General features: G+C 38.3%; 1 protein-coding gene across 1 annotated transcript in view; it reads left to right on the top strand.

The window, feature by feature from the left end:
- The window catches only part of TRHDE (thyrotropin releasing hormone degrading enzyme), a 486,396-nt gene that overhangs the window by 119,451 nt on the left and 339,883 nt on the right, over positions 1-27,062 (top strand). The gene's annotated exons all lie outside the window — the stretch shown is intronic.

Genomic DNA, 27,062 nt, shown 5'->3' with positions numbered 1-27,062 from the left:
TTTATTGCAGCACTGTTTACAATAGGAAAAAGATGGAAGCAACCAAGGTGCCCATCAACAGATGAATGGATAAATAAATTATGGTCTGTTCACACAATGGAATACTATGCATCCATAAGAACAGGGAGGAATGTGAAACATTTCATAACATGGAGGAACCTGGAAGGCATTATGTTGAGTGAAATTAGTCAGAGGCAAAAGGACAAATATTGTATAAGACCACTATTATAAGAACTTGAAAATGGTTTAAACTGAGAAGAAAACATTCTTTTGTGGTTATGAAGAGGGGGGAACTGTGGGAGAGGGGCATTCACTAGTTAGATAGTAGATAAGAACTGCTTTAGGTGAGGGGAAGGACAACACACAATACAGGCGAGGTCAGCACAACTGGATTAAACCAAAAGCAAAGAAGTTTCTGGAATAAACTGAATGCTTTGAAGGCCAGTGTAGCAGGGGCAGGGGTTTGGAGACCATGGTTTCAGGGGACATCTAAGTCAATTGGCATAATAAAATCTATTAAGAAAACATTCTGCATCCCAGTTTGAAGAGTGGCGTGTGGGGTCTTAAACACTAGCAAGCAGCCATCTAAGATGCATCAATTGGTCTCAACCCACCTGGATCAAAGGAGAATGAAGAACACCAAGGACACAATGTAATTATAAGCCTAAGAGACAGAAAGGGCCACATGAATCAGAGACTACATTAGCCTGAGACCAGAAGAACTAGATGGTGCCTGGCTACAACCAATGACTCTCCTGACAGGGAACCCAACAGAGAACCCCTGAGGGAGCAGGAGAGCAGTGGGATGCAGACCCCAAATTCTCATAAAAAGATAAGACTTAATGGTCTGACTGAGTCTAGAAGGACCCTGGTGGTCATGGCCCCCAGGTCTTCTGTTGGCCCAGGACAGGAACCATTCTCAAAGCCAACTTCTCAGATATGGATTGGACTGGACAATTGGTTGGAGAGGGATGCTGGTGAGGAGTGAGCTTCTTGGATCAGGTGGACACTTGAGACTATGTTGGCGCCTCCTGCCTGGAGGGTAGATGAGAGGGTAGAAGGGGTTAGAAGCTGGCAAAATGGACATGAAAAGAGAGAGTGGAGGGAGAGAGTGGTGTGTCTCATTATGGGGAGAGTAATTGGGAGTATGTAACAAGGTGTACATTAAGTTTTAGTGTGAGAGACTGACTTGATTTGTGAACTTTCACTTAAAGTGGAATAAAAATAATAAAAAGAAAAAAAAGAGATCAAAAGATGCATTGTATTAGGTAAATCTGCTGCAAAGGACCTCTTTAATGTGCTGAAGAGCAAAGATGTCACCTTGAAGACCAAGGTGCACCTGACGCAAGCCATGGTGTTTTCATTGTATCCTATGCATGTGAAAGCTGGACAATGAATAAGGAAGACGGAAAAAGAATTGACGCCTTTGAATTGTGGTGTTGGCAAAGAATATTTAATATACCAGGTACTGCCAGAAGAACGAACAAATCTGTCTTAGAAGAAGTACAACCAGAATGCTCCTTAGAGGCCAGACTTGTTTGGCAGAGTACAGTATCAGCGGAAAAGAGGTAGATTGACACAGTGGCTGCAACAATGAGCTCAAGCATAACAACGATTTAAGGATGGCTCAGGAGCGAGCAGTGTTTCGTTCTGTTGTGCATAGGGTCGCTATGAGTTGGAATCGACTGGACGGCACCTAACAACAACAAAATAGTGACTCTGTATTGCATTCGTTTTCTTTTGATGCCCCTGTGTCATTCAATATTTTCTGCATAAAATAGAATCCTTCAATATTGTAACTTGAGGCTTGAATTCTTTCTTCAGTTCTTTCAACTTGCGAAATGCTGAGCATGTTTTTCCCTTTTGGTTTTCTAACTCCGGGCCTTTGTACATGTCATTATAGTACTTTGTCTTCTTGAGCCACCCTTAGAATCTTCTGTTCAGCTCTGTTCCTTCATCATTTCTTTCGTTTGGTTTACCTATTCAACATTCAAGAACAAGTTTCTGAGTCTCGTCTGAAACCCGTTTTGTTTTTTTCTTTCTCTCTTTTGTATCTTTTTAATGACCTTTTGCTTTCTTTATGTGTGATGCCCTTGATGTCATTCCTTAACTCATCTGGTCTTCGGTCATTACTATTCAGTGTGTCAAACCTGTTCTTGAGATCGTCTCTATATTCAGGTGGGATATACTCAAGGTGTTATTTTGGCTTTCATGGAATTTCTCTAATTTTTTTCAGCTTCGACTTGAACTTACACATGAGCCACTGATTGTTCCGCAGTCAGCCCTAGACCAGTTCTGACTGATGATGACATCAGGCTTGTTCATAGTCTCTTTCCCCATATGTTGTCAATTTGATTCCTGTGTATTCCATCTGGCGAGGTCCACATGTATGGTTGCAGTTTATGTTGTTGAAAAAAGGAATTTGCAATGAAGAAGTCTTTGGTCTTACAAAATACTATCATATGATGTGTAAGGTTATTTATATCACCAAGGCCATATCTTCCAACTACAGATCCTTCTCCTTTGTTTCCACCTTTCACATTCCAATCACCTGTAATTACCAATACATCTTGATTGGATGTTTGATCAATTTCAGACTGGAGGAGTTGGTAAAAATCTTCATTTTCCTCATCGTTGGCATTGGTTGTTGGTGCATAAGTTTGAATAACAGCCATGTCATCTGGTCTTCCTTATAGATGTGTGGGTAGTATTCTATCACTGACACAACTGTATTTCAGGATAGATCTTGAAATGTTCTTTTTGACATTGAATGTGATGCCATTCCTCTTCAATTTGTCATTTCTGACATATTAGACCATATGATTGTTGTCAGGAGTTGAATTGTGTCCCCCAAGAATATGTGTCAACTTGGTTAGGCCATGATTCTCGGTGTTGTGTGGTTGTACTCCATTTTGTGATTGTAATTTTATGTTAAAAAGGATTAGGTTGGGGTTATAATACCATTACCGAGGTCACATCCCTAATCCAATGTAAAGGGAGTTTCCATGGGATGTGGCCTGCAACACCTTTTATCTCTCAAGAAATAAAAAGGAAAGAGAGGAGAGCAGAGAGAGGGGACATCATACCACTAAGAAAACAGTGCCAGGGGAAGAGCACATCCTTTGGACCTGGGATTCCTGTGTGGAGAAGCTACTAGTCCAGGGGAAGATTGATGACGAGGACCTTCCTCCAGAGCCAACAGAGAGAGAGCCTTCCCCTGGAGCTGATGCACTGAATTTGGACTTCTAGCCTATTAGACTGTGAGAAAATAAATTTCTGTTTGTTAAAGTCACCCACTTGTGGTATTTCTGTTACAGCAGCACTAGATGACCAAGAGAATTGTCCTATTCAAAATGGCCAATACCAGCGTGTTTCAGCTCACTAATGCTTAGGATATTGATCTTTATGTGGTCCATTTCATTTTTGACAAATTCCAATTTTCTTAGATTCATACTTCATACATTCCATGTTCTGATTATTAGTGGATGTTTGCAGCCATTTCTTCTTCTTTTGAGTTGTGCCACCGAGCAAATTAAGGTCCCAAATCCTTTACCCCATCCACGTCATTACTACTTTGAGTTGGTAGCTCTTCCCCAGTTGTATTTTGAGTGCCTTTCAACCTGAGGGGCTCATCTTCCAGCATTATACCAGACAATGTTCTGCTGCTATTCATAAGATTTTCACTGGACAGTTTTTTCAGAAGTAGACCACCAGGTCCTTCTTCCTAGTCTTAGTCCGGAAGCTTTGCTGAAAGCTGTCCACCATGGATGATTCTGCTGGTATTTGAAATACCCGTGGCCTAACTTCCAACATCACAGGAACACGCAGGCCACCAGAGTACCATACATCTACAGTACCAGTATAACCATAAAGGATACAAACAAGAGATGCATAAGGTGAGGTCTGGGAGGGCTCCGTACACAAAGTTTCCAAGTGCCATGCATTACCCTCCTGAGAGCAGATGGTCTTACTAACAAGGAAGCCCTCTAAGGCTCAGGGTTCCAGGCTTTTGTTGGCCAGTTCTGCATAATAAGCTAAACCATGCCTCCTGAGGCTCGTTAATAGCAGCCTTGCAGGTGAATGTTTTCTGGTCTTGGCATCCCCCACCAACCGGCACAAACCATCAGGTGTGGCCTAGAAGTCCAGGGTACCACAATTACTTAAAGGGTTTTTTCCTAGAAACCAAGTACAAAGGCCAACTTGCTTTGGTACACAATACAGAGGTTAGGACTTCAACATATCCCAACAGTACGTATAGTCCCTGACTTACCACAAAGTTCTGATGACTCCATTATAAGTTGGTTCTGACGTACCATATTTTTACACAAATAACGTGCTCCTTCTGCGTTTGTTTGCTAGCCATGCCCTCCCCTGTGAGATATTTTTGTAAGTGTGTTATGCTAATTTTTTTCTAACAACATGTGAAAGATGATTGGCATGATGGTGCTTGTGAGGTTGCTTTGTAGGAGGAGGATGCAGCCAGCAAAGAAATGCAGAAGGCACATGTTATTTGTATAAAAATACGGTAAGTTGAATACCTCATTAAAAAAAAAGCTTTCATTATTCTTGCCTTTTATTATCAGTACATTTATAAATCTGATTTTCTGATCTTTCTTTGTCTTTGGGGGGATTGGCATGAGAATGATAACATCTGTAGATTATGAGCTGCAGCAGTGTATACAGTACATATTACTAATGAGATGTACAAAAAATGGACAGTCGTAGGTGTGGTTCCTCATAACTCCAATACATTTTAACTTGGGGACTGCTTGTAATGGATTGGACATGGGATGTGGTGATGCAGTAGAGGGAGAGATCAAGAATAATCTGAACAAAATGAGAAAAAGAAATCCTGTCTGGAAACATGATGAAGCTGTAAAACACCAGATACAAAGAAAAAACCCTAAAGTCAGCTAGAAATAATTCTGTTAGTGTATAATGGTATAAAAATGGCATGGAGGCAGTGTCTGACCTCCTTTCTCTTCGCAAGGGGGAAAGAGAATCAAGATCAACAGCCCAAGGCTGATCCCTGTGAGACAGAGGTCAGACATGCCTCTTTTCTCTATCATCTTTACCATCTCTACTTCTCTGCTGGGTTTGATAATTCATTGCAATGGCCACACTGTACTAACAGACAATACTTAAAATAGTTACATTTCAGGCTCAGGAATACTCAAGATACAGCTCTTCCATTAGGACAGCCTCTTCCCAGCTGTGCTCACAGGCACACATCTCCCCAGCCCTTAAAAAATGGCCTCTGCCTAAAGGCACTCAGCTTTCTCTCTCCATGGGCTAGGAAGCTACCCCTACACCATCTCCTGCTGCTGAGTCTCTGCAACCGCTTCTCACTACCTTCCGTGTTACAAATCCCTCTCTCTGTGTCTCCTGGTTCCAGGAGCTTTTCAATGTACGGATCCCAAGTCCAAAGCACATGCTGGCTCTGGGCTATTCTTTGTTAATGGTAATGGAGTCTTCTCTTTTCCACCTCTGGGTGGCTCATTTTAAGCCCAGTGGATGGCAAAACTGATGAATCCCTTTGGTGGGCCACAATTACGCTATCACGCAGTCTTGCTCAACCACTTGGGTGGGAGTTACAAGCCCATGGCTAGAAAGGTCACACAGACGTGATCTCTTGCACTGCAAATAGCATCCCAGTTACATAGGAAAATATCCCTTTTTTTTTGTTTTGAGATCCATGGGGTATGGAAAAAATGACGTAATGTCTGTGATTTCCTTTAAAACAGCAAAGAAAAAAATATAGATGAAGAAAATTCTAGGTAAAAGTTGAATTTGGTAGGTGTTTATATAGGGGTTCTTTCAACTATAACCTCTGCTTTTGTGTCTATTTAAAACTTTTCATATTTAATAAAAGTAACCAAAGAGACAATATCACCTACTTATTAAGAAAGGAATGATACATAGACTTCTTACCAGTAAAAACATAGTCCCCTACATAGTATAATGCATACTTTCAAAGATTTAGACAAAGTCTGATCCATGGCCTATCTAGGCTACCATACCCTCCTAAATTATTAATTACTAGTGAAAGCAAAATATGGACATTTTCAGACAAAAAAAAATGACTTGGAGAATATTTACAGACCATGATAAAAAGAATGACTACAACAAGAAGAAAATTTAACATGAAAAGGAAGAAGCAATGGGGAAGCAAACTTGTTGGTAAATTTAGATAAGCTTACCTATTAATAATAATACTAATGATTAAATTTGGTCATTTTAAAAATGAGTTGTAATATAGCATAAAAGGAAAATGAAAAATTTGTAACAATAACATATATGCTAGGAGAGCTGGTGGCACAGTGGTTAAGAGCCACGGCTGCTAACCAAAAGGTTGGCAGTTCAGATCTATCAGCTGCTCCTTGGAAACCCTATAGGGCAGTTGTACTCTGTCTTGTAGGGTTGCAATAGGTCAGAATCGACTCGACAGCAGTGAGTTTGGTTTGGTTGTATTCTAAGCCCTTCCCATATAGTGACTAATTTAATTTTCATAATATCCTAAGCAATTCTTACAATTTTTAAAATCATTAATTTTTCAGAGGAAAATACTAATATAGAGAGATGATTAATGACTTACCCAATCAATGCTAGTAGGAGGTGGAGCCAGAGCCCAAATCCTGGTAGTCTAGCTCCAGATCTGCTCACTTGACCATCACACTAAAATGAATTTATAGTATATTAAGACCCGTATGTTGTTCTTAAGGCATGTAGGGGAATGCATTGATATTAGACTATGTTAATCATTTTATTATCACTAAAGGAGTAGATATAAATGGATTATATAATTTCCAAATGAGTGCAAGGATAAAAATGGAATAAAGAAGCATGATCAATTTAACTGAAAGCAAGGAAGGAGAAAAAAGAAGGAAAATAAAAGCAAGATTAATAGAAAACATTGAGTAATATAAAACTGAGTAATGTTTCCTCGATGGCACTGTTTTTTTTTTTTTAATATAATAGAACCAAATTCAAACAAACCTCTCTCTACCTTTCTCTGTGCACATCTATATACACTAAACTTGCCTATTAAAATATAGAAATGGATGGATTGGATAGAGAAATAAAATCCAACACTTTGCTGTACACAAAAGAAACATCTTAAACATAAATATAGAATATTGAATGTAAAAGGAAGGAGAGAGATATAGGATAATATTCTAACTAAAAGAAAGCTTGTGTTATGTGACAAAATAGATTTTAAGGTAAATAGCATTACTGGGGATAAATATTATAAAAGGGTTCCTCCTGGAAGACATGAACCTGTAGGCACCTAATAATACAGGTTCAAAATATGTGAGGCAGAAATTGGAAGAGCTACAGATGGAAAAGTCCAAATTAAACATGGGAGATTTTATTACCTTTCTTGGAAACATAAAGTAAAAAACCTAATAAATATTTAGAAGATATAAATAACATAATTAATATTGGTCAAATGGATGTATTTAGAACTACGACCTAAAAATTAAAGGTTAAACTTTGTTTTCAAACATCTACACCAATTACTTATAAAACTCACCAATTACTAATCTACAAAACAAAAACAAAAAAAACCCACATGCGTTAGAAATTAAGCACATACTCCTAAATAATTTGTGAGTCAAATAGGAAATTATGAAATATTTAGAAACTAATGAAAAATGAAAACACTTTATTAAATTTTCTAGTATACAACTAAAGCAGTACTTAGAAGGAATTTATAGCCTTAAAGGATGTAGTATAAAGTGTCACATTTAAAACATGAATGATTTAAAATTGATCAGCTGATCTTCACTGAAGAGTTGAGACAAAAACAGTATAATGAAAGAAAGGCAAAGCAAGAAAATTATGAGATTAGAAATTAATTAATAAAAAAAAACACAAGGCTCAATCAGGCCAAAAAAAGATAAGTTCTTTGAAAAGACTAGGCATACCCCTGATAATCTTAAAAAATGAGAAGGTACAAATATTATTGGGCTTGAAAATAACTATAGATAAAACCATAAAACCAAACCTGTTGCCATCAAATTGATATAAAGGAGAGACTTTAAAAATAGAGAATATCGTGAATGATTTTATGTGGATATCTTTAAAACAGATGAGATGGATAATTTGTTTTTAGAAAAATATAAAAGATAACTGTTTTAAAGATACTTAATCAGTAGGTGGGGTGAGTTTGAGGGAGTTGGGGCTGATCAAGGAAAAAGATCTGATCATGAGATAGCAAGGTTGCATAACAAGCTGTTTATTGAAACCAATGTCTTGACAGCTTACATGCAGGGAGGGAAGGGAGGGGTCCCCACAGCAGGAGGTCCTCCAGAGGGAGCCACCAGAAAGGGAGTAGGGTAAGGAAAATCCTAGAGGAAAAGAGAGGAGAGGAGAGGTGAAAGAGGCAGGGAGGCTTCTGTGTGCCTAGGCAGTGTCTCTCTGCAGCAAGGTGGGGTATCTCTGGGTCAGAAAACTCCAAAGGCAGCAGCAGCTTGTTGTCCTTATAACTACAGGGTTTTATCCTATCTAGGGCTATCAAATGTTGAGTAAAGTTTCACGGGATATGTTTAAAGCAAGCAGGGTCTAAATGGCTGAAAATCTACTTGTTAGGGCTAATTTTGAAACAATTGTATGTGTAAAAATTTGAACTTGGTGCCAGTGGACTGTCTTGGAATAATGGGCCCAGCCTGTTATGAAGAAATAAGCAACCAGGAGCCAATACACAGGGGCCATCTTTGGCTTATTTATGTAGCAGTAGTCAAAAATTTCTTCCTTGCTCCCCTCTACACAGGAAACCAAGGTGGCATGGTGGTTAAGTGCTATAGCTCCTAACCAAAAGGTCAGCAGTTCAAATCCACCAGGCGCTTCTTAGAAACCGTATGGGGCAGTTCTACTCTGTGCTATAGGGTTGCTATGAATCAGAATCGACTTGACGGCAATAGGTTTGGGTTTATGGGTTGGGTTCCCCCACACACGTAAAAAGCATCAGGCTCACACAGTTTCATAGATATGTTTAACCAAATCTTTGAGAACAATTAAGTCCTATCTTAAAGAAAAGAAAAATACAGGGGCAGTATCTCAACCTGAATAGATTGTTCCTACCCCCTTCAGTAAAGCAAACATGGTTTAATGTTAGAAAATTTATTACTTGAATTCACTACCTTAACAGATCACAGGAGAAAAAGAAACATATCTTTTGAATAGATGTAGAGAAAGCATTAGAAAAGTCCCACAGTATTCAATATACAGTTTTGGCAAATAGTAGAAGGGAACTTTCCTAATTTGCAGCGAGAATTACAGTTGGTAGTGAACAGTAGAAACTTCCAAATAATGTCAGAAATAAGGTAAGAATGCCTTTTTCACTGTTCTTATTTGGCATTGTCCTAGAACTCCCAACTGAGAAGTATAACAATCAGAAAAACTATTACAATTAATTCAGAAAGTTGACTTGTTTCAAGTCACTTTTAAAAAATCAATGGGTAGCTAATATAAGTAATAATAGATTAGAAATATGATTTTTCAAATCCCATTCACAGTAACAGCAAACCATAAGGTATCGAGAAGTAAATCTAATAGAATATGTGAAAGTTTATATGGAGGAAATTGCAAAACTTAAAAGTAGGGCAAAGATTGTAATAATGAAGAGAGATTCTGTGAGCACAGATGTTAAGATCTAACATCTTGAAGATGTCAAATTAACCTATAAATCCAATGCAAGTCTAGCAAAATTTCCAACAGGATTTTGTGTGTGAATGTGGAAAATTTGATATGACACTTCAGGCAGAATAGTAGGGGCTAAGAATAGCCAGGAGTCTCTGGTGGTACAGATGGTCAGAAGAAAGGCCTGGCAATCTACTTCTGGGAGTGACAGGAAATCAGCTATTGAAAATCCTACAGCGCGCACATCTGGTTGCCATGAGTTGGAAAGTACAACACCTGGCTGTTGGTTAAGAATAGCCAAAGAAGTTTTGAAAAAAAATTAGGAAAGTGTACTGGTGCCACTAGTTCTCATGCTTTATTATTTAGTTTCAGTGATTACAGAACGTGCTAGTGACAATAGTGATAAACATACTAACCAATGGAAAACAATGCTAATCCAATCATATGTGGGAACTTGGTATATGAGAGAAGAGCATTGAAATAAATGGGCAAGGCAAGACTATTCAATAAATAGTACTGAAGCCATTGATTATCCAAATAGAAAGAAATATAATGAGATCCGTATTTCAGTACTCACACAAATGTATTCCATATGGATTAAACCTCTGACTTTGAAAAGCAAAAGTTTAGAACTTTCAGAAGAAAATATAGGAAACATGTCTTTTTGGACTTGAGGGCAGCGAAAGATTTCTTTGACAAGACCCAGAAAGCACAAACCCTAAAGTGAATGTTTGATACTTGACTACATTAAAAAAAAAAAAAAAATTGTGTTTTATCAGATGTAATGTCAAAGACTAGCACAGATTGGGAGAAGATTTTTGTAAATGATGAACTTGCAAATGATTACTCTTCAGAATATACAAAGAACTGCTACAAGTCACGAGAAAAAGATAAATGATCCAATGGAAGAATAGGCAAAGGAACAGGGCAATTTGTGAAAAGAAAACTATAATAGCAAATAAATGTATGAAGCGATGCTAACCTCGCTATTATCAGGAAGATCCAAATTACAATCAACATTAAGACACCATTTCATACCCACTGATTAAAAAAAAAATTTGAAATATAAAATTTAACAAGAATGTGGGGAAGCAAGGGTTCTCATACATTGCTAAACAAAACAAAACAAACCCATTGCCATCAATTCGATGGTGGGATATAAATTGGTAAAACTTCTTTGAGGAGCAATTGATAATATTGAGTAAAACTGAAAGAGAAATATTACCTTAATTGGAAATATACTGGACAATTGGATAGGGAATCCTCTGAATATCGAAGACTCTCATGTTGAACATAGAAACCAGTTATCACATCCATAGTTAATTCTAGAGAGGAGGGAGGGCAATGGGGTAGACAGGGCATGTTGCCTCAACGGAATTTGTTATTTTTTACATACTTAAACCATATATAAAACAAAATGTTGGAAAATTTCAACATTATTTAAATTTGCAGGGGGTATAAGAGTATTGTTGTATTATTCTCTGTACTTTTAAATATGTTTGACATATTTTATAATCTCTTTAAAGAAAGAGTTGAATAGAGAAGCTTGAGAACTGAAACAATGAAGGTTTTAGGGGCATTGATTGGTGGCTATTCCTGAAATGCATTCCCTGTAGGAATCTATATCCATATTGCTCACATCCTCACATGTTTTATATTTTCACTCAAGTATCACTTTCTCAGGGAGGCATTCCCGACCTTCAACATTTCCTAACTCCCTTCTCTGAATTATTTTTATTTAACACTTAATACCATGTAACATTCTATATTTTCTTTGCATTTATCTTGTGCATGTCTGCCTTTCCTACAAGAATATAAACTCTCCATGGTAGGGATTTCTATTTGGTTTACTACTGTAAACTCAGTGGCTAGGAGAGGGACTGGCACAGAATAGGGACTCAAATATTTGTTAAGGGAATGAATGGAAAAAAAAAAAAAAAAAGGAATTCTGAAGTTTTAACCCTTAGTTAAAGAGCCCTGGTGGTGCAGCCACTCGGTTTCTAACTGAAAGGTTGTCGGGTGAACCCACTCAGCGGCTCCATGGGAGAATTGCTTCCATAAAAATTATAGCCAAGAGAACACTATGGGGCAGTTCTAATCTGTCATACGAGGTTGTTATGAGTCGGAATTGACTCGATGGCACCCATAGCAACAACAACCCTTAGTTGCAAAAGAATATCTGCATTATTGAAAGATAACAGGAGAGATGGGTAGTGTGGGTAGTTTGATGTGTTTGTACTAGATGATGGTGATTTGGCGGGGAAGATGGCATACGTAAATGTGAGGTCAGCAGGCAGTTGGAAATCAGGGAATAAAATGACAGATGGGCAAAACTGGACTGCAACTGAATCCAACTGTGCACTGAGCCCCTGTATTTACAAATAAATGTACTTGGCCGTCGGTCTTGCTGAAGATATTTTACCAGGCATAAAATAGATAGCTTAATAAGGAAATCTCTACATTTATTATATCTTGCTTAAAAAAAAAAAAAAAAAAGAAACAACTGCAATTTAGTGTACTACAAACAAGGTACTCTATCTCAAAAAAAAAAAAAAAAAAAACTCAGAGAGGGGCTAAATGCTACTGTGGGCTATCTATGGGCTATGGCAGCTCTAAACAACTTTTACTGGTTTCCAAACATTGAATCTGACTCATCCATTGTTTATTGTGTATCATGCAGTCGGAAAAAAGCTTAGTTGTTAGAGTTAAAAATAATAACAGCCATGTTGAACGTATGTTTATTGAAGACTGGTGTTAAAAGATATTTAAGGAATAAGGATATATGTACACACATATATATATATATATATTTTTTTTTTTCCTATGTGTTAGGCTTCTGATAAATATTTCTCTCAAGACTTGGGTTTGCTTGCTGTAGGACTAAATAAACAAAAGATTTCTCAGGTAACTCGAGGTCAGTGGGTTCTTCAACTTTAGTACACATGTGATTCAACTACGGAGATTGTTGAAATGAAAATTTTAGGGCCATATCTGAAAGAGATGATTCAGAACTTTTGGAGTGTATAGGCCTCGGAATCTGAATTTTAAATAGTTATCCCAGAGGATTCTGATTCAAAGCATCCTGGGACCACACTTGGAAAAACAGCACTGTAGATGATTCTTACTTTCATTTAATCATTGCATTTCCTTTTAGTGTGTATGTGTGTGTGTGCTTTCTGTGTGCATTAATGTGTTGTGTGCTTGGTAATAATGAAGTAATACAGGCGTGCCAAACTGACACTTTGAAAGCTGTGAGGAATTATACATAAGAGAGAGAGGCACACAAAGAAACACAAAATGTGCCCCCACCTTGGGAAGCTGAAAATCACATGTAAAAGCAAATGATGTATTAACTGGCATGCAAATAAAGTTATATTGCATTAGCTTCCTATTGCCGCTATAACAAATTACCACAAATTTAGTGGCTTAAAACAACATAGATTTATTGTCTTGCAGCTCCAGAGATCAGAAGTTCACAATGAGTCTCGCAAAGCTAAAACCAAGGCATTAACAGGGCTTGTTCCTTTTGAAATCTCTAGGGGAAAATCTGTTTCCTAGGTTTTACCAGTTTCTGGAGCTGCATTCCTTAACTTGCAGTCCCTTTCTTCATCTTCAAAGTCAGCAGCATAGCATCTTCAAATCCCTCTCTGCTCCCATCATCATGGAAGCACCATCTTCTCTTCTTCTTTTGTCAAATGTCCTTCTGCCTCCTTCATATAAGGACAGCTGTGATTATATTTAGGGTCCACCTGGAAAATCCAGAATAATCTCCCTATCTCAAGATCCTTAATCACATCTGCAGAGGCTCTTTGCCATATAAATTAGCGGTCACAGATTGTGGGGATTAGGGCGTGGCTATCTTTGAGGGCCATATTTAGCCTACCACATATACATTTAGAAAAATGTGAATGTGATACAATGACAGACACGTAGGTCAATGGAACAGAATTGAGAACCCAGAAGTAAATCCATTCACCTATGAACAGCTGATCTTTGACAAAGGGTAGAAGTTCATTAAGTGGGGAAAAGGTAGTCTCTCTAACAAATAGTTTTGGCAAAACTGGATATCCATCTGCAGAAAATGATATAAGGTCTATACCTCACACCATGCAAAAAAACTAACTCAAAATGGATCAAAGATTGAAATGTAAAGACTTAAAACTATAAAGATCATGAATCAAAAATAGGAATGATGCTAGGGGCCCTAGTATATGGCATAAATAGAATACCAAACATAACTAAAAATGCACAAACAGCAGAAGATAAACTCAATAACTGAGATCTCCTAAAAATTAAACACTTAAACACCCTTCAAAAGGGTAAAAAGAGAACTTACAGACTGGGAAAGAATCTTTAGCTACAACATATTGGACAAGGGTCTGATCTCTAAAATTTATAGAAAACTTCAACACCTCAACAGCAAAAGGACAACCGAATTAAAAAATGGGCAAAGGACATGAACAGACACTTCACCGAAGAAGACATTCAGGCAGCTAACAAATACATGAAGAGTTGCTCAAGATCATTAGCCATTAGAGAAATGCAAATCAGAGCTATAATGAGATACACCTTATCCCATCAAGAATGGCACTGATCAAAAAAAACAGAAAACAAAAATTGGTGAGGTTGTGGGAAGATTGGAACTTTTATACACTACTAGTGGGAATGTAAAATGGTACAATTGCTATGGAAAATGGTATGGCACTTCCTTAAAAAGCTAGAATAAGAAATACCATATGATCCAGCAATCCCACTCCTAGGTATATATCCTAGAGAAATAAGAACCGTGACAAGGACAGACATACACACACTCATGTTCACTGCAGCATTATTCACAATAGCAAAAAGATGGAAACAACCTAAGTGTCCATCAACAGAGGAATGGATAAACAAATTGTGGTACATACACACCATGGAATACTACGTAAAGATACAGAATAACAATGAATCCTCAAAACATCTCATGACATGGATGAATCTGGAGGGCATTATGCTGAGGGAAATAAATCAATCATAAAAGGACAAATATTTTATGAGACAATTATGATAAATAGTCATGAAAAGGTTTACACACAGAAAGGGATGAGAAGAAGGGGAAATCACTAACAAGAGAGTAAAGCCAAAAAAAAAAAAAAAAAAAACTCTTGCCGTGGAGTCAGTTCTGACTCAGCAACCCCAGAGGACAGAGTAAAACTGCCTCATAGGGTTTCCAAGGAGTGGCTGGTGGATCCGAGCTGCTGACCTTTTGGTTAGCAGCTGAGCCCTTAGCCATTGCTCCACCAGAGCTCCAACTAGATAGTAGACACGTTAACTTTGGTGAAGGGAAAGACAGTACATAATATAGGGAAAGTCAGCACAATATAACCACGGCAGGGGAAGACACTGAGAAGCACACAAGAATAAAAGGCTGTGAAAGGTAAGTAACATACACAATCTTGCAACAACAATAATAACAAACAATAATTTCTGTGTAGATACATAGGTAGATACGTATGCTGAATAGGTGTGGAAGGGCGTATGGAAATACATTTACGTGCATATGTAGGTTTGGCTGTGGATATTTCTACATATGTGTTTGTATGTGCTGTATGTATACTCATATCTGTAATGGAGCACACAGGGTGCACAGTCATGGAAACATCCTAGACATAACCAAACACCTAGTAGGACTGAGTTACTGGGCTTGAAGTCTGTCTTAGTCATCTAGTGCTGCTATAACAGAAATACCACAAATGGATGGTTTTAACAAAGAGAAGTTTATTCTCTCACAGTCTAGTAGGCTAGAAGTCCAAATTCAGAGTGTTGGCTCCAGGGAAAGGGTTTCTCTCTCTGTCTGCTCTGGAGGAAGGTCCTTGTCATCAGTCTTTCCTCGGTCTGGGAGCATCTCAGTGCAGGAACCTCAGGTCCAAAGGACGTGCTGTGCTCCCAGCACTACTTTCTTGGTGGTATGAGGTCCCCATGTCTCTCTGCTTGCTTCTCTCTTTTAAATCTCAAAGAGATTGGCTTGAGACACTACCTAATCTTTTAGACCTCATTAATCTAGTTGCAGCTAATCCGTTTTATTACATCATAGTGATAGGATTTACAATGTACAGGAAAATTACATAAAATGGTAGACAATCACATAATACTGGGACTCATGGCCCAGCTAAGTTGATAGATATTTTGGGGGGACACAATTCAATCCATAACAAAGGCTAAGGACCGTAGATAGTCTTGGGGGACCAGCTAGGTATTTTTTTTTTTAAAAAGTGTAAATGTGGTAAAGTCCTACCCTTTCCTTGAAGTGTTGCTGTTGTTATTAGGTGCCGTTGAGTCGGTTACGACTCATATTTGTTGCAGCCATTTCCTTGAAGTACTCCTAAGTAATTTAAACTTGTAAGCTCCACGAATACTACACTTGGTAAATAAACGTGAAGAGATTTGCAAAAGAGACTATACGGGTTGCCACAGAGCTAATTTCCTTGCCTGAAGCAAAATGCAGTTGGAAGATGTAATCAATCTATGGTAACAGTATTTTAGTATCAGAGTGGACAAGAGCCTTCAAAGTTTATTACTGGTTTATGGAGTTAGCAGCATGTTGTCAGTCCCTGTTGGGTGTGAGGCATTGTATTGGACACAGTGGAAAGTGAAGAGAAATTGAAAAGATGGACTCAATGCTTAAAGAACTTAAAATCCTCTTGAGAAATGAAGCAAACACACTTTAAATATGAACCTACAGAATAAAGGTTGCTAGGTCCAAAAGGAACCCCTTAGAAAGCAGCAAACTTGTCTCAGAATTCTCGGCAAATGTTTTACTCATGAGTTCTTAGTAACCACGAAGGGGAAGGAGGCAGGGGTGGCTCATTGGTAGGATTCTCATATTCCATGCAGGAAATCTAGGTTCGATTCCTGGTCAGTGCATCTCATGCACAGCTACCACTCTTCTGCAGTGTAGGTTTGTGTATTGATATGATGCTGAATACGTTTCAGTAGAGCTTCCAGAATAAGAAGGACTAGTAAGAAAGGCCTGGAGATCTACTTACAAAAGACCCTATGGATCATAACAGCCCAATCCTATTGTGCACTTGATGGCAGCAAACAATAGCATGAAGGGGAAGGGGTGGGAGGGGGCACAAGCAGAGACAGGCCTTTAGAGCAGCTTTATCACTAACGATACTCTGGATTGTCCTTATAACAGTGTTTGATACGAGCTGGAGTTTAGCATAAAGCTGGCCTTAAAAACTTGTCGCTGTGGAGGTGATTCTGTGTCATGGTGACCTCATGTGTTACGGAGTAGAACTGCTCCATAGGGTTTTCTTAGTTGTAATTTTTATGGAAGCAGATCGCCAGGCCTTTCTTCTGTGGCACTGATGGGTGGGTTCGAATTGCCAATCTTTAGGTTAGTAGTTGGGCACAAACCATTTTCACCAGCCAGGAACTTAAGGCTGGTCTTAGACTTAAGATGTTTAAAGTATTGTTCTCAAAATATCTATCAAATGGGTCTATGACTTGGATCCAAATAAATTCCAATATTTATTTCTGCTCTGTGTTTTTGCCAGAATGATAGGTTTTGACACGACCGTGTGCCTTAATTCTTAGTTCTGAGATTTTTCTCCCCATTCATCTGCGATTCTGAATTCTCCTTCTCAGAATGAGTTCTTCCACTATTACTGGCTGTTCTCTCTCTATAAAATCTGCAGAACACATTTTTCACTTGTAATAGTATGCTTTTCTACTCACTGGCCTCCCCGTCTCCACACGTCTTCAATTCTGTTGCCTAAATAATCTCCCTTTGTTGTTTTCAGTCATGTTACTCTGCTTTAGACTATGAAGTGGCTCTCAGTTTCTCAAAGCAACACATCCAGACTCTTCCCTTGGGACGTCAAGGCCCTTCACAAATTACTGTCTCTACAGCCTACTCCACCTGCTCCAGCAAGGCCAACTTCTTCCCCACCCACCTTCCAGACTCTTCTTTAAGTTTATTGCCCCCTGAGTTTGCATTGGTACCCTGTTTCTGTCAGTTTTGCATGTATTTATTTTCCTTGTGCTTAGCCAAAAAAAAAAAAAAAAAAACTTAATTTCTGAATTTTAAATAAGACTCATATGCCTGGGCTTTTAGCTTTTTGTTTACTACATCCTTTTCTCTTTGTATCAATATATTTCGTCTTGTGCTTAGTATCAAAGCACCTGTGTCTTTCTTCCTGGTTTGTTGAGTTGTACTGATTTGTATGAAGAATCCCCAAATCAAATTATATTCATGTAGGTGAATTAATTTAGCTTTATTGACTGAGAATTTAGTGATAACGCGTTGTCATTTTGCAATTATTAAAGAAAGGGACTGATTTTTTCAGTTAGAGCAAAGCAAAAGTAAATTTATTATTGTTATGATAGTGATATTTTTAAGGCGTGAAGTAATTACGGTCTACCACCAAAGTTCCTAATATACTCTTGCAGCATAAAATTTTCTCAGAGAATAACTCTGGCAAGCCGGGATGTTTATTTAATTTAAAGTTCCAAGTTACAAAAGTCAAATCAGAGAAAATGTTATTCAAGTCCTTATTTAACAGGTACACTACTGTTGTAAATGTTATTTTTCTCTTTGCTATGTGGTGTAGCTACATAATGTTTCAGATAATTATATACCAAGTACCACAATTCATTCCTAACATAGCAAATAATTAAAGCAGTCCAGCAGAAAGGCTTTGGGGGGAGAGATTTCATTTCATTGTCCTTTAAAGCAGCTCTGTGACTATAGAAAACCTTCGTCTTCATATCCTTCATCTACAAAATCAAAATTTACTGCTTAACTCCATGCCTATTCCACAGGTATTTTAGAGAGATAAATACAAAAATCTGTGAAGTATTTTAAATTATGAGGAGAAAGGCTTGAAAATTAGTAAAAGATTTCATATTTCTGACACATGTATGCATTTGCTTACCCCCTTTTTGCATTATATTACAATTATTTGTGTATTTTTACCTTTCTTTCCAAATCTTTAATACAGAGAGAGGTGCAGCGTTATACATAAGAATCTGAGTAATTGTTTAGTTCTCCTTATTTCTCTGGCACTCGTTTCCTGTTCTGCTGAATCACCCTCTCTATAGAGAGGACATCTCTGAAAAGCAAATATAAATCAGGTTCACTTTCTTCTTCTCAATTATAGTTTCTTCTTGTTGTGCCTCCCTCCAGACTGTGAGCTCCTTGAAAGAAGAGGCCATGTCTCTCTTGCTTGCCTTTGGATGCTCAGTATATGAACAGTGGCCTGATTGTTATAGATGTGCATTAAATATTAATTGAATAAATAAATAAATAAATGATGAAATCCTTAAATAGTCTTTGGTGTTCTTACTCTAAAATGCACAAATATCAAAGACAAAATCAATCCAAATCTATGTAGAGTTCCTTTCCATTATGATTCCCTTCCAAAGACTATTCTCTCCCAGTAGTGGCAAATGTCCGGCACCAGCACTACCTCTTCTATCCTTTAGTGCACAGTGAAGATTTCACAGATTTCTCCTGCTAAGTCCCCATGTGGTCTCAGGATTCTCCCCAGCCACTCTTAGTCATTGGGTTAACTGAAATGTATCTGCTATTTGTGCTTTTGTGAGAAAGTGAGATGACTTTTAAAGGAATTGAAAGATATCTGCCTTTAGCATTTTTTTCCTTTCAGTGATTAAAAAGCTTAAAATCCTGTAGAGAGATGAAACAAACATACTTTGAATATAGAAGGTCCATGAAATTACCCGAAAACCAAACCAAACCCGTTGCCATCGAGCTGATTCCGACTCATAGTGACCCTATAGGACAGAGTAGAACTGCCCCATAGAGTTTCCAAGGAGCACCTGGTGGATTTAAACTTCCGACCATCTGGTTAGCAGCCATTGCTCTTAACTACTATCCCACCAGGGTTTCCACCATGGAATTACAGAGTGAAGCTAATTGAGTACAACAGAGACCTCTGTAGGAACACCTATGCTTGGTGTTGGAATAGCCTAAGGAATCAAAAATCTGCAGCTCTTATACTTTGGCTCATTATTACAAAGTATTAGCACAGGGACGGAGCCATAAGAATATGTTCCCAAAGCCAGCCTCTCCTATTTCATATTGTTTGCTACAGTTATTTCTGTGTAAGCCAGTATCAAGTTCATGGGTAGATTCAGGGAAAGAAAGACCACTCAAGAGTAAAGGATGGAGAGAGGTAGCTGAACAGTGATCTGTATTTTCAAGATAAGTGAAAAATGTAAGGGAGCAAAACTATATGAAGAAAATAAAACCTTTCTTATTAGTTTCTTCTCAAAATAAATGGAGATTATATAGGAGAAGAAATTAGATTTATATGACTTATCAATCTCCCAGGCATAACAAAATGACAGACTATTACTCCTGGAAGGAACTATGAGCTGAGACGCAGAGACGTTAACAGACTCCTAAGTTAACACAAGTAGTTAGTGAGAAAGCTGTGTCTCAAATCCGAGTGTAATGTCCTTCCCATTGGACTAAATGGGCATCTTGGTTCATATTGGTTCTTGGGAGAAACTTTGTAGAAGGAGAGAGAAAGCCTGGTGGAAAAAACTAAGCAATTTGCGTTTCTAGAGCTGAGGTCTTATCTTGGAATGTCAGAAATACAAATAAGCAGGTGTAATAAAATATTTTATTGCTTCAGAGTGATAACTATGTTTATGAAGCTTTAGTTGCTGTGTAATGATTAGGTAGAGCCTAGTTACTCTAAAAGAAGAAAATGACTGTGATTTTTTTTTTCCCCACACTATAAAGTAAGTTATTGTACAGCAAATTCTTGATTAACCACAAGAGAATTGCCTAGTTTGTGAAATGTTTTGGACTCTTTCCCCATAATTCAACTGAGTCTCACTCATTACAACAGGGCATTGGAGTGAATTATGTACGGATTTTTAAGGTGACTGACTATTCTAAAATGAAAATGGGCCTTCAATTGGCTTTACTTGAAAACTAAGGGACTTGTTCAAAAGAGTATTAGGACAAATTGAATAAATCCATCCATTTCTCTACATTCCTACTTCTATCTCTCTAGATCAAACCACCAGCATCTTTCATCTGTACTACTGCAGTAGCCTAACTCATTTCCTTTCATTTATTCCTAGTCCTTTTTAATCCATAATCTACGTTGCAGCTAATGTAATCTGTTAAAGCTTAATCCTGATCATGCCATTCTGTGGCTTAAAATCTTTAAATGATGTGCATTAAATTCATATTCTGTATTTCAGTTTATAGTACTGTAGTATGCTTGAGCAGTTTTTCCTTGCTTCTCTTGTCTTCCCTCTCACTATTTATCTCTTCACTTTTCTAATTTACTCTCTGCCTGCAGCCTTAACAAGCAGCCCCCTATACCTCAGTCCGCTAGGTTCAGGCCACTGATGTGATCTTTCTGAAACGAAAAACTGATTTTTATCACTTTCTGGTTTAATATCTTCCAATCCTGGAGGAAGGTATTACCTTTAAGGGGGCTGGAAAAGACTGTAGGAGGAGCAGATATATGTGTGCATGTGTGTGTATAATCAGGGGTTTGGTTTTAAACATCTTAAGTTTGAAATGCCTATTGGATGTTTGAGTGGAGGTATCAAGTGAACAGCCAATTTATGGATCTGGAATTATAGGGGAGGTTTTCAGTATCTACATGGTTTTTAAAATCGTGAGACTAGATGTGATTACCAAGGTGCTAAGTGTAGACAGTCTATGGATGAGGTCTAGGGATGAAACCTGGGGTTCTCCAGCATTAAGAAATGAGAAGAATGAGGAGGATCCAGCCAGGAGGCTAAGAAGGAGTGGTCAATGCGATAGAAGAAAAAGTGAGACAGAAGCCAAGTAACGGAAGTGTCTCAAGGAGAGGAAATTATCACCTGTGCCAAATGCTGCTGATAGGGCTAGCATGAATTGTGAGGTTATTAGTAACTGTGAATTTGATGAGAGTAGTTTTGGTAGAGTACTGGGGATGAAAGCCTGGTTACAGTTCAAGAGAGACTAGAAACAGGGAGCATAAATAGGCAAACACCCTATTTATACCTATGTCTAGGTTATATTCCCCCCTTTCATTCCGGTTTGGATGTTAATGTATTTAACTGTATAGAAAACTCTTTTGAGGGGCATTGCTATAAAAGGGAGCAGAAAAATAATGCAACAACTGGAGGAATTGGGATCAAGGATTTTTTTTTTTTAACACGGGAGACATGCGTTCATGGATGAGAATGATCCAGGATGCAGGCATAAATTAGTGATGCAGGAGAAAGGGGAGAATTTTGGCAGCGATCTCTTTGAATAGGCAACAGGGGATGCAATATGGAGGGCTTGACCTTGGCTGGGAGCTTAGTCAGTTCATCTGTTATAGTAGGAGGGAAGGCAGAGTTCACTGTTAAAATTCTCACATTGTATTATTGTTGTTAATTGGTTTGTCTTTTCAAATATTGTGAACTTCTTAAGAGTAATTATAAACATCTTGTTTATTTTGTGATAAAGACTTTTATTGTTCTCCTATCTCTCTGCCCTAGTACAATGCCTAGCACACAGCAGGTGTGCAATAAATGTTCAAATGAATAAATGAAGGCACTGTGCTAAGCATGTGTGTGTTTTATCTTCTCACTCAGATTGGATCATTTACGTCAGATTTTGACAACCAGTTTGATTTAATCATGTTTCTTTTGTCTGGTCCTGCAGATAGCTTGACTGACAGGTAGAGCTGATTGTGTTTCTACCAAAATCAATGATGCTTCCTAGGAGTAAAATCAGTGACTCTTGCTCCATCACTTTGTAGTGATCCTGGGTGTAGTTTTTTTTTTTATATAATTTTTATTGTGCTTTAAGTGCAAGTTTACAAATCAAGTCAGTCTCTCACATAAAAACTTATATACACCTTACTACATACTCCCAATTACTTTCCCCTTAATGAGGCAGCCTGCTTTCTCCCTCCACTCTCTCTTTTCGTGTCCATTTTGCCAGCTTCTAACCCCCTCTACCCTCTCATCTCCCCTCCAGGCAGGAGATGCCAGTATAATCTCAGGTGTCCACCTGATTCAAGAAGCTCACTCCTCACCAGCATCCCTGTCCAACCCATTGTCCAGTCCAATCCATGTCTGAAGAATTGGCTTTGGGAATGGTTCCTGTCCTGGGTCAACAGAAGGTCTGGAGGCCATGACCACTGGGGTCCCTCCAGTATCAGTCAGATCATTAAGCCTGGTCTTTTTATGAGAATTTGGGGTCTGCATCCCACTGTTCTCCTGCTCCCTCAGGGGTTCTCTGTTGGGTTCCCTGTCAGGAGAGTCATTGGTTGTAGCCAGGCACCATCTAGTTCCTCTGGTCTCAGGCTAATGTAGTCTCTGATTCATGTGGCCCTTTCTGTCTCTTAGGCTTATAATTACATTGTGTCCTTGGTGTTCTTCATTCTCCTTTGATCCAGGTGGGTTGAGACCAATTGATGCATCTTAGATGGCTGCTTGCTAGTGTTTAAGACCCCACACGCCACTCTTCAAACTGGGATGCAGAATGTTTTGTTAATAGATTTTATTATGCCAATTGACTTAGACGTACCCTGAAACCATCGTCTCCAAACCCCTGCCCCTGCTACACTGGCCTTCAAAGCATTCAGTTTATTCCGGAAACTTCTTTGCTTTTGGTTTAGTCCAATTGTGCTGACCTTCCCTATATTGTGTGCTGTCTTTCCCTTCACCTAAAGTAGTTCTTATCTACTGTCTAATTAGTGAATGCCCCCTCCCACCCTCCCTCTCTCCCCGCTCTTGTAACCACAAAAGAATGTTTTCTTCTCAGTTTAAACTATTTTCAAGTTCTTATAATAGTGGCCTTATACAATATTTGTCCTTTTGCAATTGATTAATTTCACTCAGCATAATGCCTTCCAGATTCCTCCATGTTATGAAATGTTTCACAGATTCCTCACTGTTCTTTATGGATGTGTAGTATTCCATTGTGTGAATAGACCATAATTTATCCATTCATCCATTGATGGGGACCTTGGTTGCTTCCATCTTTTTGCTACTGTAAACAGTGCTGCAATAAACATGGGTGTGCATATATCTTTTCTTGTAAAGGCTTTTATTTCTCCAGGATATATTCCGAGGAGCGGGATTGCTGGATCGTATGGTAGTTCTATTTCTAGCTTTTTAAGGAAGTGCCAAATCGATTTCCAAAGTGGTTGTACCATTTGACATTCCCACCAGCAGTGTATAAGTGTTCCACTCTCTCCACAGCCTCTCCAACATTTATTGTGTTTTTTGGATTAATGCCAGCCTTGTTGGAGTGAGATGAAATCTCTTTGTAGTTTTGATTTGCATTTCTCTAATGGCTAATGATCATGAACATTTCCTCATATATCTGTTAGCTACCTGAATGTCCTCTTTAGTGAAGTGTCTATTCATATCTCTTGCCCATTTTTTAATTGGGTTGTCTTTTCGTAGTTGAGTTTTTGCAGTATCATGTAGATTTTAGAGATCAGGTGCTGATGGGAAATGTCATAGCTAAAATCTTTTTCCCAGTCTGTAGGTAGTCCTTTTACTCTTTTGGTGAAGTCTTTGGATGAGCATAGGTGTTTGAGTTTTAGGAGCTCCCAGGTATCTAGTTTTCTTCTGCATTCTTAATAATGTTTCGTATACTGTTTATGCCATGTATTAGGTCTCCTAACATTGTCCCTATTTTTTCTTCCATGATCTTTATCGTTTTAGATTTTATATTTAGGTCTTTGATCCATTTTGAGTTAGTTTTTGTGCATGGAATGAGGTATGGGTCTTGTTTCATTTTTTTGCAGGTGGATATCCAGTTATGCCAGCACCATTGGTTCAAAAGACTCTTTTCCCCATTTAACTGTTTTGGGGCCTTTGTCAAATATCAACTGCTCATATGTGGATGGATTTATGTCTGGTTTCTCAATTCTGTTCCATTGGTCCATGTATCTGTTGTTGTACCAGTACCAGGCTGTTTTGACTACTGTGGCAGTATAATAGGTTCTAAAGTCAGGTAAAGTAAGGCCTCCCACCTTGTTCTTCTGGGTGTAGTTTTAGCAGGAATTTACTAGTTACTTCACTTTGAATGGAAACTCTGGTGGTGTAGTGGTTAAGTGCTATGGCTGCTAACCAAAGGGCCAGCAGTTCGAATCCATCAGGCGCTCCTTGGAAACTCTATGGGGCAGTTCTACTCTGTCCTATAGGGTCGCTATGAGTTGGAATCGACTCGACAGCACTGGGTTTGGTTTTGGTTTTCACTCTGAACCTTATGAAAGCAATACATTCTTTCGCAGTATCCATTTGCCATATATGTTTTACCATTCACATGGCAAGTGTTGCTAATACAAAACTTATCCAATAAACGGTAAGCTTTTTAAGAGTGGTGATTACATCTTCACTGTTATTTTTCTCTGTAATCCTATGTACCTCATTGCTTAGAGAACATGTCTTCTTCATCACTAAATTCATAGTACTTAGCCCAGACCATGGCACAAAGCAGGTACTAATTAAATATCTGTTGAATGTATAAACACATGCAGGAACGAATTACTGTCTGTTATGGATGCTGTTGTTGTATAGTTTAGATCCCCTTTACTTTGGGCGTGCCCCTCTCAGCTCTCTCTCAATGGTACACACCTGAAACTTTGGTGTGCTCATCTCTCAGCTCCCTGTGCTCTCAATGGTGCACACCTGAAACTTCCAGAGGCCTGCCCTTGGGCTACTGGAGCTGTATTGCCAAGATGCTTCAAGAAACCTGGAGTACCTGGTATTTTATGTCCTCCCCTTGGCAAGCAGCAGCCGATGACTGACTGTGCAGGAGTATGGAAACCAAGCAATCTTGCCTCAAGGCAGAACAATCTCTCCAGTGTGATTTACACTCTAGAGGCCCTGTAGGATCAGTCTGAATTCAGGACGGCACCTGAAATTGCTGAAATTGCATCCTTACTTGGCTTCTTACCTTTCCTTATGCTGCTTCCCCCACTCCCTTGTCGATCTCTTCTGGAGGCCTCTCCTTATTCAATCACTCACACACTCATCCTTGTCTTACAGTCTGCCTCATGGGTGCTCTACTTAAGACATTGACTGTTTATTGAGCAGTTGACATCAGGGACAGGGAATCATAACAACATCCTCTCTGAGAGTGTCAAGAGTATCAGGTTCTGCTCTTTCAAATGGGCTCTCTTGACAGTTTTGGTTTTATGCTATTGCCAGCTAAAATTGTAGGTGGCTGAACTGAATTTGATATTTGATTTAGTTGCTGGGTGAGAAGTAGCTTCACAATTTTAGTAAATAATTGTTGTTGAATTCATTGCAGATAGCTTGATTGACTGGTGGAATTGATTGATAGGAAAGGCTATGTTTCTAACAGCCATTTTTGTGGTAAATATATTATTCAATAAATATGTTATTGAAACAGGTCTTTCTAAACTAATGTCAGAATGTATTTTCCTTGACTTTCTATACTTTTTGATTATGCACATCTCTGGGTTGTGCAAATGGTTTGCGATCTGCTGCTAACCTAGAGGCTGGTGGTTTGAAGCCACCCAGCAGCTCTGTGGAAGAAAGGCCTTGTGAACTGCTTCCATAAAGATTACAGCCAAGAAAACTCTGTGTACCACATGGGGCCACTGTGAGATGGAATTGACAGTGACGGGTTTTGTTTTTTTCTCTCTTTTTAACATAAACAATAGTTAATTGTGTAATCAGGTTCTATATTATGATTGAGTACAGCTTTTCTTTGTCTTCTTGTTGAATTTAAAAGTCTATTTCCATGTACTGAATGAAATATTTATTTTTATGGTGATTTGAAAAGAAAAAACCAACAAACTCCCTTTCTGTAAAATGGGATTGGGAGCAATGTGTTTTAGAAGTGAAAAACACTGTAGAAACCATCAGGTGGCCAACACCTTTATTTTATAAATGAGAAAACTTGAGATCCAAACAGGTTAAGTAATTTGTTCAATATCACCCAGAGTTTTTAGTGGCAGAATAGGACTAAAATCCAACTCCCAGTCCACTGTACTCTCAATACTCTGCAAAATACCTAGTTCTTATTCACACAATTGATATGAGGATTAGGGACCACATCTGTGAAAAATAGATTTAGCCTTTGGAAAGAAAGATGCTGGATAGCTTTATGAAAGCTTTGTGAAAACTAACCTCATTTTAACCTTTTCTGTACAATTGTTAGTTTTGTTCAGTTTTATGTTACTTGCCTTAGGCTCTTTTTTTGGCTAAGGACTAGATAATATACAACATTTGATTTAAAAATCAATATTAAGTATTTGGGTTATGTTAGAAATATGAATTGCTTCATCTGGTTTTGAAGCCCCAAGCAGTTGCAGACAGCATTCCAGAATGGAGATCATTTACGTACGTGAGAGGATTTTCTATACCTAGGTTGCATATTGGGAATAAAGACAGTTGTTTACAAAGAAAAGAAGGGAGCATAA

This window comes from Loxodonta africana, chromosome 4 (genome assembly GCF_030014295.1).
Source record: "Loxodonta africana isolate mLoxAfr1 chromosome 4, mLoxAfr1.hap2, whole genome shotgun sequence".
NCBI lineage: Eukaryota > Metazoa > Chordata > Mammalia > Proboscidea > Elephantidae > Loxodonta > Loxodonta africana.
Note: the sequence above shows the minus strand (reverse complement) of the source record. Positions and strands in the feature narration are given on the sequence as shown.